Source organism: Ceratotherium simum, chromosome 12, assembly GCF_057802395.1.
Source record: "Ceratotherium simum simum isolate JZ-2026a chromosome 12, ASM5780239v1, whole genome shotgun sequence".
Classification (NCBI taxonomy): Eukaryota; Metazoa; Chordata; class Mammalia; order Perissodactyla; family Rhinocerotidae; genus Ceratotherium; species Ceratotherium simum.
The window spans coordinates 40,546,538-40,563,122 of NC_141911.1; positions in this window are offsets into that span (position 1 = coordinate 40,546,538).

A 16,585-nucleotide genomic window follows, 5' to 3' on the forward strand; every position below is an offset into this window, starting at 1 on the left:
ATGCAGTTTAAAATATTGACTCATGGGTTATTTCAAATTGTGATGTTTAATTTTCAAATATTTGGGGATTTAAAAATATGTTTCATTATTGATTTCAAATTTAATTCCATTGTTGTTAACAAACCTATTCTATATGATTATAATCCTTTTAGATTTATTGAAGCTTGTTTTACTGCCCAACATATAGTCTGTAAATGTTCCATGTGTTGGCGGAAATGATAGACATGTTCTGCTGAGGTTGAGGGGAATGTTCTACTAAAGATAATTAGGTCATATTGGTTGATAGTGTTATTTATGTCTACCAAATTCTTGCTGATTTTATGTTTACCTACCTTATCAATTACTCAGAGAGGACTTTTTGCTTTTGCTTCATGTATTTTGAACCTCTGTTGCTCGGTGTTTGCACATTTGAAATTGTTGTGTCTTTTTTATCATTACAAAATACCCTTCCCTTGTTGTATTTCTTGTTCTGAAGTTTACTTCATTGGCTATTAATATAGCTACTCCAACTTTCTTTAGATTATTGTTAGCATGACATTTATTTTTAATCATTTTACTTGTGACTTATACATGTCTGTACAGTTAAAGTGTGTTTCTTCTAGACAGAATACAGTTGTCTTGCTTAAAAAAAAAAAAAAAAATCCAGTCTAATAATCTCTGCCTTTCATTTGGAGTGTTTAGACCATTTACATTTAATGTTATTATTGCTAGGGTTTCATTTAAATCTATCATCTTGATATTTGTTTTCTATTTGTCCAGCTACTTTTTCTTTCTTTCTCTCATTATTTCCTGCTTTTTTTTTTTTTTTGGATAATTATTTTTTAATAATCATGTCATTTCTACTCTTGGATTTTAAACTAAATTTGTTTAATTTTTTGATAGTTGTTTTGAAGTCTAGAATATGCATTTTTAACTTATCACATTCTACCTTCAAATAATACTATACTACTTAAATACAAAGCAATAACCTTAAAACAGTATATTCCATTTCACCTCCTGAGTTTTGTTCTATCATATATTTTATTTTCTACATATTATAAACACCATAAATATTGTCATTGTTTTTATTTTAATCATTCAATTATATTTTAAAAGAATTTAGAAAAGATGAAAAAAGTCTTGAATATTTAATCATACATTTACCATTTCTGGCTCTTTTCATTCCTTGGTATAGATGAAAGTTTCCATCTGTTGTCATTTTCCTTTTACCAGAAGAACTCTTTTTAACATTTCTTGTAGAGCAGGTCTGCTGGGAACAAAGTTCATAGCTTTTGTTTTCCGGATTTTGTTTGCATTTTAGAAGGATATTTCTAGAACAACAGTGTTTTTTTTTTCATTCTTTCAGCACTTTAAAGATCTTCAGGCTTGCACAGTTAATTCAACATATCTGTAGTCTTCATTTTGTTCCTTTGTACATGATGTGGTTGGTTTTTTTTGACTGCTTTTCTCTTTATCACTTGTTTTCAGCAATTTGATTATGATATGCCTAGATATAGTTTTATTTTTTGTTTATCCTGCATATGGTTATTGAGCTTTTTAGAATTGTGGATTTATGATTTTCGTTTGGAAATTTTTCAACTACTTCTCAATAAATTTTCCCTTCTCCTCCTCTGCCCCACCTTTCAAGATTACCATTGCATGTATGTTAGACTACTTGATATTTTTCCATGGGTTACTTCCACAGGTTGTGCTCTAGTTTGAATAGCTTCTATTGCTATGTGTTTAAGTTCATTGATATTTCCTTCTGTGTCTAATCTGCTGGTAAATTTTTATTTTAGAGATTATATTTTTAAAGTCCTCGTCTGCTAATTCCATCATCTCTGTCATTTCTGAGTATTTTTTTTTTTTAACTGATTTTTCCCCTGAATGTGGATCATATTTTCCTGTTGCTTTCTCCTCACCCCCACATCTAGAAATCTTTTTATTGGATTCTAAACGTTGTTAATGTTATATTGGTGAGTACGTAGATTGCGTTGTCTTCTTTTAAAGAGTGTTGGATTTTGTTCTGTCAGGCAGTTTAGTTACTTGCAGATCACCTTGATCATTTCAAGGCCTGCTTTTAAGCTTAATGAGGGCTGCTCTAGCGCTGGTTTAGGCTTCCTACTTAAGTGTGACATTTCTGGGATCTCTACTGAATAGCAAGTGTTAAAGAAATCTCTCCACTATGAATATTTGTACATGAATGTCTCCAAGTGTAGGAATTATTCTGCTTACAAATCCCTGGCCCTTTTTTGCCCAGACCCACTGAGTTTCACACTATGTATATATGGCTTAGTATTCAGCCAAAGGCTTAAGCGGACCCCTAAGGAGAGTTCTTGAGGTCTTCCATGTGCTTTTCTCTTCTTTCCAACACTCTGCTCCTCAAATTCCCGTTGTCTCAGGCTCTCTGAACTCCTGTCTGTCTCCTCAAGCCAGCAACACATCTACGCATCAATGCTCTGCTTGAGATCCTCTCTTTACACCGTGATACAAATGTACCTCTAAGAAGAGAGCCAGGGCAAGCTGAAGGGGCCTTGTTTGTTTCCTTTCCTTCAGGGATTACAGTACTATACTTCCTGCTATCTCAGTGTCTGTGAACAATTGTTCCGTATATTCTTTCCAGTTTTCTAGCTGGTTATGACAGGGAGATAACTCCAGGCCTAGTTACTCTATCATGATCAGATCTTTATTTGAACTAGATTTTCACTGAAACTTTTTAGGACTTTTGGCACATTTTTTTTTTTTTTTTTGCAGACAATAAGAGTTTAACTGTACAGAAATAAACTATTTATTAAAATATGTTTCTAACACAATAATTCTCACAATGTAATGGTACATGTAGAGTTGGCATACCATTTTAGGAAAGCTGGCAATTCCTCAAATTATGTATAGAATTCTTCTCTTCTATCTTCAGATTTTCTCTGAATTTGTTACTTTGTTTGTGATATGATCCTATCAGTCTTGAGAGAATTATTTACTAGGGTGCTCTTTTGCTCTACTAGATACAGTAATCCTTCTTTATGGCTTTCTTTTCCCACCCCTAATTATCTCCATTTTCCAAATTTTAATATTCTCCTCTTATCAGTTGCTCATGAACTGATAACACTTTTATTTAACACTCTTGCCTCCTCCATTCTTCACAATAGCTCTTCTTCATTTGACGTCTGTGACACTGCACTCTCCTGCTGTTGCTCACTGACCACATCTCAGTGTTTTCTGTGGGCTCATTCTCTTCTCAAATTTAAAGTTTTACTCAGGGCTCAGTCTTATGTGCTCTTTTCTTCTGACTCTATGTTCATTTCCTAGGTGATCTCAACCATTGCCATGCCTTTAATACCATTTATAAGCCTATGAGTCTCAAAGATGTATCTCCTATTAAGATCTCTCTCCTGAGCTTCAGATCCTTGTAAGCAATTCTTTTGGAAATTACCATTTGGATTACTATATTTAGAAAACAAGTATGCCCCAAATTTCACTATTATTATTCCTCTACAAATCTGCTCTTCATCTAATTATTTCAACCTGCTCAAGCCAGCAACATAAGAATCATCCTTCACACTATCTCCTTCTCCCTCATCTTTCTCAGCCATAAGCTAATTCTGCTGATTTACCTCCAAAACCTGTCTACGTTTTGTTTACTCCTCTCCATCTCTACTGCCACCCCCTTCCTGTCTTATCTCACTTTCAACCCACCCATCACCTTTAATCTGTTCTCTAATCACTAGTTCCAGTGATCTAATTTTTTAAATATACACATATTAGGATAAAATATATTTTAAAATGCAAAATATAAACACAAGTCATGGTCCTCCTTAAAAACCTTTCATAATTACACTTAGATTATAAAATAAAATTCATAACATGGTATTTTACACAAAATTAAGAATTTTGCAAATGCTTTGCACTTTCTTCGTTAACTTCTATTTATCTTCCACATCTCAGATTACGTGAGACTTCCTAAAAAATACCATCTATATAACTCAAGGTTCTCCAGAGAAACAGAACCAATAAGATGTGTGTATTTATATACACGTATTTATATAAATATACATATATGAGATATATAGCTAGTTAGCTAGCTAGATAGAGAGAGATCGATTTATTATAAGGAATTGGTTTCACGTGACTGTACAGGCTGACAAGTCCCAAGATCTGCAGTTGGCAAGCTGGAGATCTAGGAGAGCAATAGTCTGGTTCTGGTGAAAATGTTGGCAGGCTTGAGACCCAGAAAGAGCCAATGTTTCAGTTAGAATCAGAAGGCAAGAAAAAACTGCTGTCCCAGCTAGAAAGCAGTCAGGCAGAAAGAGTTTTCTTTTATTTGACCTTTGTTTATTCAGGCCTTCAACTGATTGGAGGAAGCCCACCCAGATTAAAGAGAGCAATCTGCTTTATTCATTTAGTCTACCAATTCAAATGTTAATGTCATCCAGAAACACGCTCACAGACACACCCAGAATAGTGTTTAACCAGATATCTAGGCAGCCCACATCCAGTCAAGTTAACACATAAAATTAACTATCACATCATCTATGACCTACAAAATTAAATAAGTCCTACTGTGCCCTGTTTGTTTTCTTCATTGTATGTATTAGTATTTTACTTATTTACTTGTTTGTTTATGTGTTTATTTAATGTATATCTGTCAGCTCTATGAAGGCGGAGCTCCTGATTGTTTTGTTTACCATAGTACCTTTATTGCCTAACACAGCACTTAAATATCTCTATGATTAAAATTTTAAATAGTGTTTAGGTCACATTTAATATAGATGCTCACATTTAACATAGATGTTGCATTAAATTATGCTACCTGCTGTCATATATTATACCAGAATATTAACTTCTAGTTGGTATTTTTCATAAATTCTATGCCAATAAATGAATTCATAAAGTCAAGTATTTTTTTAATTTGATTACTCATCTCTTTGAACTTCTATAGCTGCACTAAATTTTAAAAGTCTTAAATCGAGTATGTAAATGCATTTTAAAAAACTATAAAATTTTGGATATGATATCATTGTTGTTAGCACTATTCTCCAAGAGGAAAGGAAAGATTTTTATGTATAATATTCAAATATAGCTGGAGAAAATAGTATACGGTTAGGATTTTGGATGCCCAAGGAAAGGGCATCAAAGGAACTCAAGGATTTCATTATTTCTTAAGGATATTAGCATACGACATGATCCCCATCTCTATCAACACATTGGTACTAGCTGTGGAGCCGTAACTTGTGGTTTCCCCAAATCACTCAAGATTATGGGAATGGCAACACCAGTGCTCTCAGTTGCTGACTGCACCCCCCATCATGTGGACACACTGTGGCCGACAGAGCCAACCAGAGTTTGAAGGGCAGATCAGTTCAATGTCAGTAGTTTTCAAAAGGAGCCAAATCAGGAAGTTTGGCTTTTCTCCTGGCCTAACATTTAGCATACCTTAACAAAAATGCATGTGTGTGTGCGCGCACGCGAGCTGCAGATGTATGCAAAATATCCTGAACAAATAATTTTTTGACTTAAAAAAAATTTAAGAGAAAAACATGGTCTGAGTGACCTTGATTTTTTTTGTTTCAAAGGCATTTATGTACCTTGGCCCATGTCAACCCTGGTGAATATGACCTGATCACAGGCATAGTCAATTTTTTACAAAAGTGTTTTGGATCTTTCAAACTTGATATTGATAACTGAAACTGAGCAGAGAGACATTAGCATCTGGTTTTGATGAATGTGGTCTGCTTGTACTTGAGAGAAAAAGCATTCAGGAAAAGACTGGAAATTTCTGCTTAGAAAATCAAAGTCCAATACGGTTTTTCAATAGCTGATACTTGCATGTTACAAGTGACCTTGGAGATTTATTCTAGGCAGTTCCACACATTTTTTAGATTATGGCATTATGGCGTTATGCTTCATTTTAGGATATATTTAGGTTTTTGTTCTAGGGTTTTATTTTCTTTGTATACTTGTTCATTTTTCTGCAATATATATATATATATATACACACACACACCATCTTGTTTAGAGAAAAATCAGATATTCTCATTTTTAAAATAAGATGAATTGTTTCTCTCCAGCACACAAAATGCCTATTACCAAAATCAAAATGATTTCTCTCATTTCTTATTAAACTGGTAGAAAGATATCATGCCCCAGCACAATATATTGAGGGATTTACCAGATTGTAACATCGTCTGGTAGACTATAATGTTCTAAGGATAGTAACCATATCTTTTCTATTATTATATATTCCAAAGTGTATCTAGCCTGGGCCTTGCAGATTGCAGATCCTTGAATCAAATCAGAAAAATCAATGAATGCATGCTTCTTGAAAACCTGACTTTTAGAAATTTAATTACAAATATATTGAATAATCATTTTAATAAAATAATTGTTTTAATTTCTGAGGGCTTATATTCAGTGCTGCAGTCATCAAGTCCTTGATTTTCTCCCTTTCTTCTGTTGTCTTGCCTAAAATCAGCAACATCAGAGAAGAAAAAGGCAAAAGAGAATAAAAGCCGATGTTTAATCGCATATGTATTACTTCTGCAATAGTCTGGTAAAGGGCTGTTTTGAGAAAGCAATTAAAGCCAGTGGCTCAAATGAGGCTTGGGGATTATCAATAGACATCATTTATCAGTGTTGTTCCTGTTCTATATCAAAAGAGATAATCAAGAGAGAGTTTACCAGAGACTGTGTGTTGGCTGTGCTAAGGAAATTACTGTATCCAGCATGAAGAAGAGTAAAATCACATGTGCATGCAAAATATCTACCTGCTTTATGATTGAAGTATTTACCTTTCTATTTTTCTAGTGAAAGCCATGGGATAATTTGAATCTATGTAAAATATCATGGTTCCAATGTCGAGTGCTGTAACGAAATGACCTTTTCTCTGTATTTCCACTAATTGGCTTTTAAGATGCTTTTGATGTGGCTGAGAAGGTCAAAGATCAATGAGTGGCTTGTTAGTCTAAATCGTTTATTTTATCAGGAAAAAACCACAAGCTATTGAAAAAAAAATAGAATTTTGAAAGAAATACACAGTCTGTCTGCCTTTGGCAGGCTCTACAATTTTTCTTTGGCTTCTCCAAGCCTGGGATAGTCTAATAGGGGATTATCAAGTAGACGGAAGAAATATAACAAAGTTTTGTGCTGCAGTAAATATTTGTAAAGCAAAACTTTGGAAAAATCCATGATACATTTTCTGTTACTAATTTAAGAAATCCAAGGTATTTCTGAAGTCATATGGTATCAAATTGCCTTAAGAAACATGGGTCACCCTGTCATTAGGCAATTGCTATTATATATTTCAAGAAACTAATCAAATTTGTGCTGAGAAAAAAGGTGAATGGAGAGTAAAATAGTAGAACATTGAAATAAAATTTTACCCAATTCGTAATTATATTACAATGTTAAATATAATGATGTTGACCCATGGAGAAAATAACTAATATGGTCTGAACTCTTAGGATATTATTCTTAAATTTTTATAAAAATGAAGGACACAGTTTTTGTTATTGCCAAGAACCAACTCATATGTAAACAACAGATTAAATTCACTGAAATCTGTGCTCATTATTTTTAAAGGACAGAGATAGGCAGTGTTCTGCCTGGTTAGTAGTTTGTGCTTAAATTAAGCAATAATCATGGAGTTTCAGGCCATGTAGGGGGAGACTAATGACTGATTAAAAATAGTTTTTGGCCTAAAGCAAGGCGTTGGGTCATTAACCCTTAATGATCATTTATCCAAAAGAAATGCTTTAGGCTAAGGTCCTTAAATAACACACACAGTTTGAAAGGTATGTTTGAGAGCAGGTGATGTTTTAATGGTTACAGCTAACCAAGAGACCATCACCTGGTCTTGTGGAGTTTAATGTCCTAGGTTATTGCACAAAAAGAATTGGCAAAAGTGCCATGCTCTCACTATAATGGCAATATCCCAATTAGATGAAATTTTATTTCCTTTCGTATCCATTTATTCCATTTTTAAAATTTATTCCATTTATTTATTTATTATTTACGTATTTATTTTCACTTGTTTGTTCACTCATTTGATAAATATTGTTGAGTACCTACTCAATGACTAGGACTTCATTAGATACTGGGAAAAATGATGCTCTCAGGATATTTACAGACTAGTTGTGGGAAGACATGTAAAAAAGCAATTTTTATACATTGTTAGGGTAGAGAATTTACAGGCTGCTTTCAGAGCAAATGGGAGGGCAGGTAACCCAGTGCCGGGAGGAGTTAGGGAGAACACAAAGTCTAAAACGAAACTGATACCATAATTAGCAGTTAACCGTGCTAACCTGGTTTTGGGGGCAACGTGGAGGATATTTTAGTTAGGGGAAAAGCTGTGAGAGAGAGTGAGACAGACAGACAGACAGAGAGAGAGACAGAGAGAGAGAGAAGTGGAGAAGGCGCAAAGAAGCTAGAGAAGAAATATTTTAACCTACTAGATTATGATTACCACTAGGCTATTTTAATTCCTTAAATTTGCTCTGTAGTGTGATGGACAAATTGTTTCTTATCCCAGTATGTTTAAATACTTGCAGTAGCTGTGAACTTTAAACAGATCTGACAATTCTGTGGTACTTAATCTAAAATATATTTGGAGAAAATCCTGGTAGATCTTCACACTTAGCGTTGTGTGAATCTACCCATCCCCTAAACCCATGTCTTCTGGCCTCTGGTTGGGAAATCTTGCCTTTTTTTTAGCTCAAAGACAGACTAGATAATCTTTTGCTTAATATGTGTAATAATCATTAATTTATCATAAGCTGTGAGCATTTTATTTTAGTTTACATCAGGAAGTCTAATTTAGGCTTAACAGTTCATTAAGACAATTCTTTTCTGATTATTTGGCTTTTCTTCTCACAGTAGAAATTGCCTTTTATTTATTTTATAACTATTTTCTTTATGAGATAATGGAAAAAGAAATTAGGAAAGTGAAGGGTAGACCAATGTGGATGATATCCCTCAAATAGACTAAATTAAATTTCTAGAGACCTAGGACCACAATGCTGTCACCTCCAAGAAACTATTAGCTTCAGGGCAAATGCTGCTTGCTACCTGCGATTGTCCAAATGAAAAAGTGAAGGAATTTGTAAAGAGCTGAGGTCTCTGTTTCACGCTTCTTAAAATTTTAGACCAATAACAACTTGCATCAATTCTATCTTTTCTAGTTCCTCTTTAAGTAAAGATTTCTAAAAAAATGCATGAGTGACTGCACAAGACAATGTTAAATTAAATACACAGGCCACAGAAGTATATTCATTATGATATCAGTTATATTCCTACATCTGCATCCTAATAATTAGCCTGCAGATGATTTGAGATCACCTTAAAAATACTTCTCTGTGTATCCAAATTTTTCTGCAATGAAAATATATTATGCTTATAGCCCAAAGAATAATTATTTTTATATTAACACATTTCTCTCCTAATAGTTGTTTTCTTATAAAATCCCAGTGATAATACTTATTTCCTATCTTTTTCTGTTGGGTAATAACTGATTCACATTCCCAAAATGAATATTGAAAGTTTATTCAAATTCAAGAAAATTCTGATAGTCTTCATCAATTTTTATTTGGAAAAAAAAAGAATTCTATTGCTAAAAAGAGCTATTCTGGATTTAGGTAATTCCTCTGATAACACATTATCTAGAATACGTATTTTGTAGCATTTCTTCTTTCTTTGAGTAGGAGAATCCTTTGTCAAATGAAATCTTGTGATGACCTTCAATGTATACAACAGCCCAAAGTGCAGTTCTGTGGTCAAAGGGGCAAATTTTTCTCTCCTGACCCCTCTCCCTCTTCCACTCCAGCCCCACCTCCTATAGAGGCTCTCAGGAACCTTGTTTGAAAGCGCCTTATTGTGAATAAACCATAACTTGCTCCATGAGTTTTTTGAGGTTAGAAATTTTAACCTGAATCATGCAATCCCAAGAGTTTTTGAAAATTTCAAAATTTGAATATTGCCAGCATTATTGTTTCTGCTTGCTTCTTCTGTTTCCTTGTAAACAATATTAGGAGACAAATCTTCTGCAATCAGAAAGCTGATAGATTTATTCACCACTACCTGAGATTGAAAGAATATCTTTTCAAACACCTTCAGAAAGTATTCCATGTGTCTACAAGTCTTGTGTGTGCCTCTGGATGCAAATCCCTAAAATGTGTGAGCTCCAGGATGAGAGCCAGGAATGAGAAGGATTGAGGTCAGTCAAGTTTCCCTCCTGACAACATTTGCCTTTGCTGCTCTCCCTTCTGCCCTCCAGAATCAGGTGAGAGAAGGTAATGGTGAGTCACTTCTGAAAGAGAGTAGGCAACCCACAACTTGAAAGATATCGTGTGATCTTACTTTTCAGTATCCAACAGGAGAGAATTTGACTTAAGCTAATTTTGGTCAATGGGCACACTGGATGAAGACAGAACCTATAAGTGTTTGAACCATGTTTTCAGCAAGATGCCTATCAGAGCTCCAGAGCTCCTTGGGGGCAAGAAGTGCTCCTATGAACCTCTGTAATTCCAGTACAAGGGCTACTAAAAATATTTCTCAATCAATGAATGGATTAATGTGCACAAAGTAAAGAGTACAGTCCATTAATTTTTTAATAAAACCATATGGTTAAATTAGTCTTCAAATCTTTCTTTCTCTCTCTCATACATTTATTTATGTATGTATATTTATAAAATAGGACCTGATTTTTTGGACCAAGGTCACGGAACCCATATAGCTAATCTTGGTTTGGAAATGCCAATCTTCTGAACTTGATGTGACAAGTCATATTTGCCTATCCTTAAAATAAATGCCTATTTATTGCAATAAATACCTATATTGTATAGATTACCACCAATTCTAAGGCTCCCTGGCACTCTGTTAAAATAACTTAGACTTAATGAATTACAATGGTTACAGAACTTAAATCATAAAGAGACTTTTGCACAAAACTGTACTTTCTAGAATAGTAATATTGTTAGACTGAAGATTTATAATACATACTTCAGGAATCCATGAAGGAAGACTATCCATGGAGAAAACCAAGGGCCTTCCATTCAATTAAAAACAAGTTGAACTGATATCCTAAAATAAAATGTTTAGAAACCTGCACCCCAAGTAGATTATGACTTGAAGGTAAACATACAGGGTTATGTAGATTGTATGTCCCTGCCTATAGGAAATAATGCTACATAAGTTGCCTGGCATCTTTTTCTGTGAACAGTTGATTGATAGGAAAGTAATTACTGTGAATAATTTTTTAAGAATATTCTTAGCATTTCAGAAAAAGCTAACTGAATGTCTGACTAACCATTAAATCTGCGTGTAAATAGAAATGAGCGTTCCTTCAGACGGGCTGTGGTGTCATTTGTTTTGTTTTCTGCTGCATCATGCTACAGCAAGCAGAACCATGAAAGAGTTAATGCTTATCCAAAAGAGCCTTTATTCCCATGGAGGAAATAACCAATGGGGGAAAATCTAGCTGCCCGAGTAATGGGAAAAATACACAGGGGCCAAGAAATCTTTAAGATCAGACATTGTAGCATCTGTTAACTAATGCAAAATGACAGGGAACTTCTGTAAGAGTGTATGTTGAGAATATAAATAGTAGGATACTGTAATTCATTACAATTACATTGTATAGAATAAAAAGCAAAGAAATTCTTCCTGACTGAAGGCTTGGAACATTCCTATATCAACTTTAATAAGGAGAAATTCTAACTGTTTCAAGACCTACCCGTAAATCAGAAAAAGGAACTTACACCAGTCTGGTTGTATACGGTCTAAAATACAATACACAGACTCCTTTCTATGTCAGCCCGTGAGCACAGAGCAAGCCAGCAGCACCCAAATACAGAAGCAATACAGTTTGCTGGTGTGCAAATGATTGAAAAACTGTGTTTTACACTGAATCATAGCTTCCCACCGCAGCAGACTGTCACTCAAAACAATGCAAAGATCTTCACAATCTCTTTTTGTCAGAGATTAGAATGTAGTGAACTATGGTGTTTTACTAGATCCGATGGCCAGATCTGATAAAACGTTCATCGTTATAGTAAATTAAAGAAAGAAAATCCTTCAGTAGGCCGTAATGACTTTGTACTCTAATTCTGCAGGCACTGGGAGGTCAAAGGCATACCTTCCCCTACAGCCATATATGGCTCTAGGGCCATTGGGCACTTTTTTTTAAGATGAATGTTCTGGTATGAGCATGCTCCTAGAATCCAGTGACGTTCTTACTCAGGGTGGTCTGTAAATATTCTAAATCTTTGCTTACTATATAAAATTACATGAAAGTGTTATCTTGCATCACTCACAAGCACTAGATTCCTTAAGCTATGCAAACCCTACTAAGAAATTATTCTCTTTTTACAAAAAAGATGGTTCTCTTTTTTTTCCCCTTGCTTTTAGCTAGGAACTATCTTTTGGATCCATATATTCTGATTTATATAAAAGGTGTAAAATAGTATGCTTACAAGTCCAGTATATCACTCAGTTTTTGCTTTCAAATACACGGACAGATCAGTTTTCTCCAGGCAGTTTTGTCTGTCTCTCCCTCTCTATTTCTTTACTTTTCTCTCCGGCTTCACGCTGTGTTTGCCTCACTCTGACAGGGCAATCTCTCTCACTTTACCTACTTTCTGATCTTTCATCTGAACCACCCTGAGTGCGTGAGCAGAGTCCCAGATGAAGATGGAAAAGATGAAAAGACACTTAAAATATATCCCAGGTATCCAGGAAAAAAGGACGGTATAGCTGGGGGAGAAATGGATCCATTTTAAAGTAAATGTATAAACAAGTGGAAACGGAAATTTTGTCAGAGCTTTATCAGCTACGTTGGTGTTTTGTTTTCATTTTTTTTTTTCCTGTGCTTGTGGTGTAATGAATTGAATTACTTTTAACTTGATGAAGAGATAGAAACCACAATGTTGAATTAATATTGGCACATGTCCCAGCTGGATCAAGCTGTTAATGTCATGTGGCCATCTATTAGAATTCCCTCTCAAATTAATACTATCTGGTGATCAAATGTTGAGAACTGGACCAATAGCTGTGCACTCTTTCAGCTTCTAAGGCATTAAAATGATTTTCCTGCTTATGGCTCTGATTTGGGAGAAGGCAAAGTTGTGCATTTTGCTTTAACACATGTAATGTTGTTCTGCCAAATCAGACGTCTTTCCTCATGGGATGAGATTATAATGGCATGGCAAAGTAGTTCTCTTGAAACCTTCTAAAACAGATTATGTTCTTAAAAAACTTGATTCTTGACTTTGCATGTTTTAGTACTGCATTCCATTAAACCTGTGTTTGAAGTTACTAGGATTTGCTAAAATATTTGATAATGCCTAAGCAGATAAGAGATTATATGCTTTATGTATATAGTGGAAGGATTTGTTCCAGCTTGGATACAGGGTATTAATTGGCCACCTACAGTGAGCAGTGTTTAATATTTTGCCCCTACCCCCCGGGCCTCACTCCTTTCTTGCTGCTTTTCGGGCAGAAGAGCATGTAAGTATTCTCTGAACTAAATTTGCTAACTTTCTGGAACACATTTAAACAATGTGTGCTACTTGTGTCATATTACATTAGCTTCACTTCTAATGACAAGTTGTATATATCTGTAATAAATAGCCCCTCAGGGATCAGATCAAGATTAAGGGAGAGAAAGTACACTGCTGTAGTTAAGTAATTTACAATATCTCAGTAAATGCTTGCAAAGAAATGTTTGTATCCGTAGAGCTGGTTAACAGCGCTTGTGGATACTGATGACTGTAGGATGTGAAACTCTCCAGTGGAAAGTTACAATCACTTGGGTTTAATTTTTAAAAAGTAACCTTTAAACTCTATAGTGTTTGATACTATATTGTCCACCATATCATAGAATGTTTGCAACAGAGACTCTCCAGTTTTAAACAGACCAACATGGGCATAGGGCAATGGTGGTGGTTGGAGGAGAGGTGATTCTGGCAGGAATAATCTCAGTAGTGGTCATGAAGTTGAGAAGAAAACCTTGTTTAAATGGAAAAATCTATCCTTGACATGCTCATTTCAAATCAAAGTATATTTAATTAATCAGAATAACACACAGAAGAAAAAATACAAATATTTATGGGTAGAGCACAGTCGAGTTGAGCAATTGGGTCTGATTAACCAGGGCCTGTGCAGAGTTATACTAGTAATAGACCAAGCAGAGAAGTCTGCAAGACTGGTCTCTTCACTAATATGAGATTAAAATCATCCACAATGAGTGGGTGAGTCCTAAGCTTAAGGCATGCTCAGATTCACCTGCACACATGGAAACCTGGTATCACAGGATTTTAAATTTAGTCTCTTCAAATTTCTAGATTTGAACTTAAACATTGAGTCACCTCTGGATGATTAATATTTGAATGACATTCAGCAAATCTTGCTTGGGGTTTGGACAGTTTTCATTCATTTCTATGGCAAGGAATTGGTCGTGATCCCCTGTGAAAACAAAATGCTTAACTACATCTTGTCTTTCAGGAAGTTCTGAGAGAAGTGATTTTCGTCAGTCTACTTCAGAATTTAGTCATTTCTGGAAGGAGTTGAACAGAGGAAGCAAGTGAAGGATCTAAGCAGCTCCCTGCCTTTGCTGAGGTTTCTCTTCATTGTGAGTTCATGCCTGCTATTTAGTTTGAAGTGAATTGAACATCAAATACACTCATACAAAAACTCAAAAATGAAATTAAATGCCTTTAAAATCCTGTGAGTGTGGCCAGAGTGCCTCAGCAATGATGGAAGTTATCACAGTCTTTTATTATTTAGCCCCATCGCACACATAGACAGGCTTCCCTGGTTTATTACAGTACCGCAAGGAACCCAGGGATACCTGGGACCTTCGGCCGGGCTTTTGAGTGTCTTGAAGGTGTCCACAAGGGAAAGTGAAATACCCAAAGAAAGTCTTGAGGCATTCTAGAAGGGCAATCCCGAGTCAACCTGCGGCTTGCCACAGCACAGAAGTTCTTACCTAATGCTGACTGTGTGAGGGGTGGTTCTTGCTCCTAAGAGGTCCTGCATTTCTATCCACCTCCACCTTTCAGTCTTGCTCTCACTGTGCCTCCTTATAGGCTGCCAGGAACCAGAAAACCCATCTAATCTCTTCTCCAGTGTTCTTTCTCTGGCTCAAGGGAAATTTCAGAGAAACAACAAAAAAACCTTAGCTTTGAGAGACTATCCCTTGCCTGATATTTGCCGTGCCTAAGAGGCAGCTTCAATAGTCTTAATGGATTTAAGTTTTGGGAAATGAAAGCCACAAAAATTAGCAGCCTTTTCAGTCTTTCCTAACTATCCCTGATGCAATGACCCATAGCCCACAATCTGCTAGAATGAGTTGAGGGGAGGGTTGGAGAGGATCAATGGAGTACAAAAAGGATAAAAGAGTTAATGCTCTTTAAAAGACTATCTCCTCAAGTATTCTTTGAATTGTCTATAACATTGTTCACCCCCTTAGACTGGATAATTGACAGCTCTTTGGACAAAGAGAGCTTCTCTTCCTTCCTGAAGTCTAGTTTTTAAAAAATCTGAGATTTTTTCCACTGAGGTTTTGTTGGTTCAACAGATTTTGAAATCTCTAGTGCAGCTCAATGCATATCTTGTACCTGAAAGGCAATTATTGCTTCTAACAGATGTACCACTGGTTTAACTCTTATTAAGAGTTTAATTCTAATTGTCCTATTTTCTTTGTATTATTTTTATAAATATAAAACAAAGCTATTCTCATTTTCCATTATTTATGAACTTTATTTTTAAAAAGCAATAAAATAAAGTTTATGCAAAGTAGTGAAGACCAACCTGGCTTTTTGACACCTGTTTAGACTAGATTTGGGGGGATCTTTAATAACTTCAAGACATGCCATAAAATTATCTTTTAAAACAGCACCTCCACTTAAAAAAAGACATGAAAGTATACTTACCTTTATATATCACTCTAATCTTCAAAATAAATTTATACCAAGTGAAATTTTATGAGGCACAATAGTTTATGTAAAATCAACTACAAAATGGTAAAATGTGAGTTTCAAAGATTCTGAGAATAATTGGTCTAAAGAATATAAACACCAATTTTGTTACTTTTTTTTCCTAGTTTTTCCAATTAAGCTCCACAGTTATTATTCCCATTTTCTATTTAAAAAATGAAGCACAGAACTATAATGTGAATTCCAAAGCTCTCAAAAATGCATCCACTTTTGGCAAAACAGACCTCAAGTTTCCCAACACTATACATTTCTGTCCCATAATTTCTGGTCCTGGCTTTGATTTCATACCAAATCATATTTTCCCAAGGGAATAGGTCATTGCCATATAGAGAAATTATTTATTAACTAATTCATTTTTAAAAAGTAAATTGAGTTCCGTGATTTTTCAGGATTGTTGATTAAATTTTGACTATGCCACATGAGGAGTTTTGACAAATTTTTAATTTTGTAAAGTACTCTCCAGTAGTAGGTGACGTGTTCAACATTGGTGACCTAATTTATTCCTTGTTAATGATGTGGGGAGAATAAAGGTGATTGTCTTGACTCTTTTCTTCATCCTCCTAAATCAGCAGGCAGTTCAGAATCTGGGCCTGGTGGCAGAACGAGGCATTACACTGGAGTCT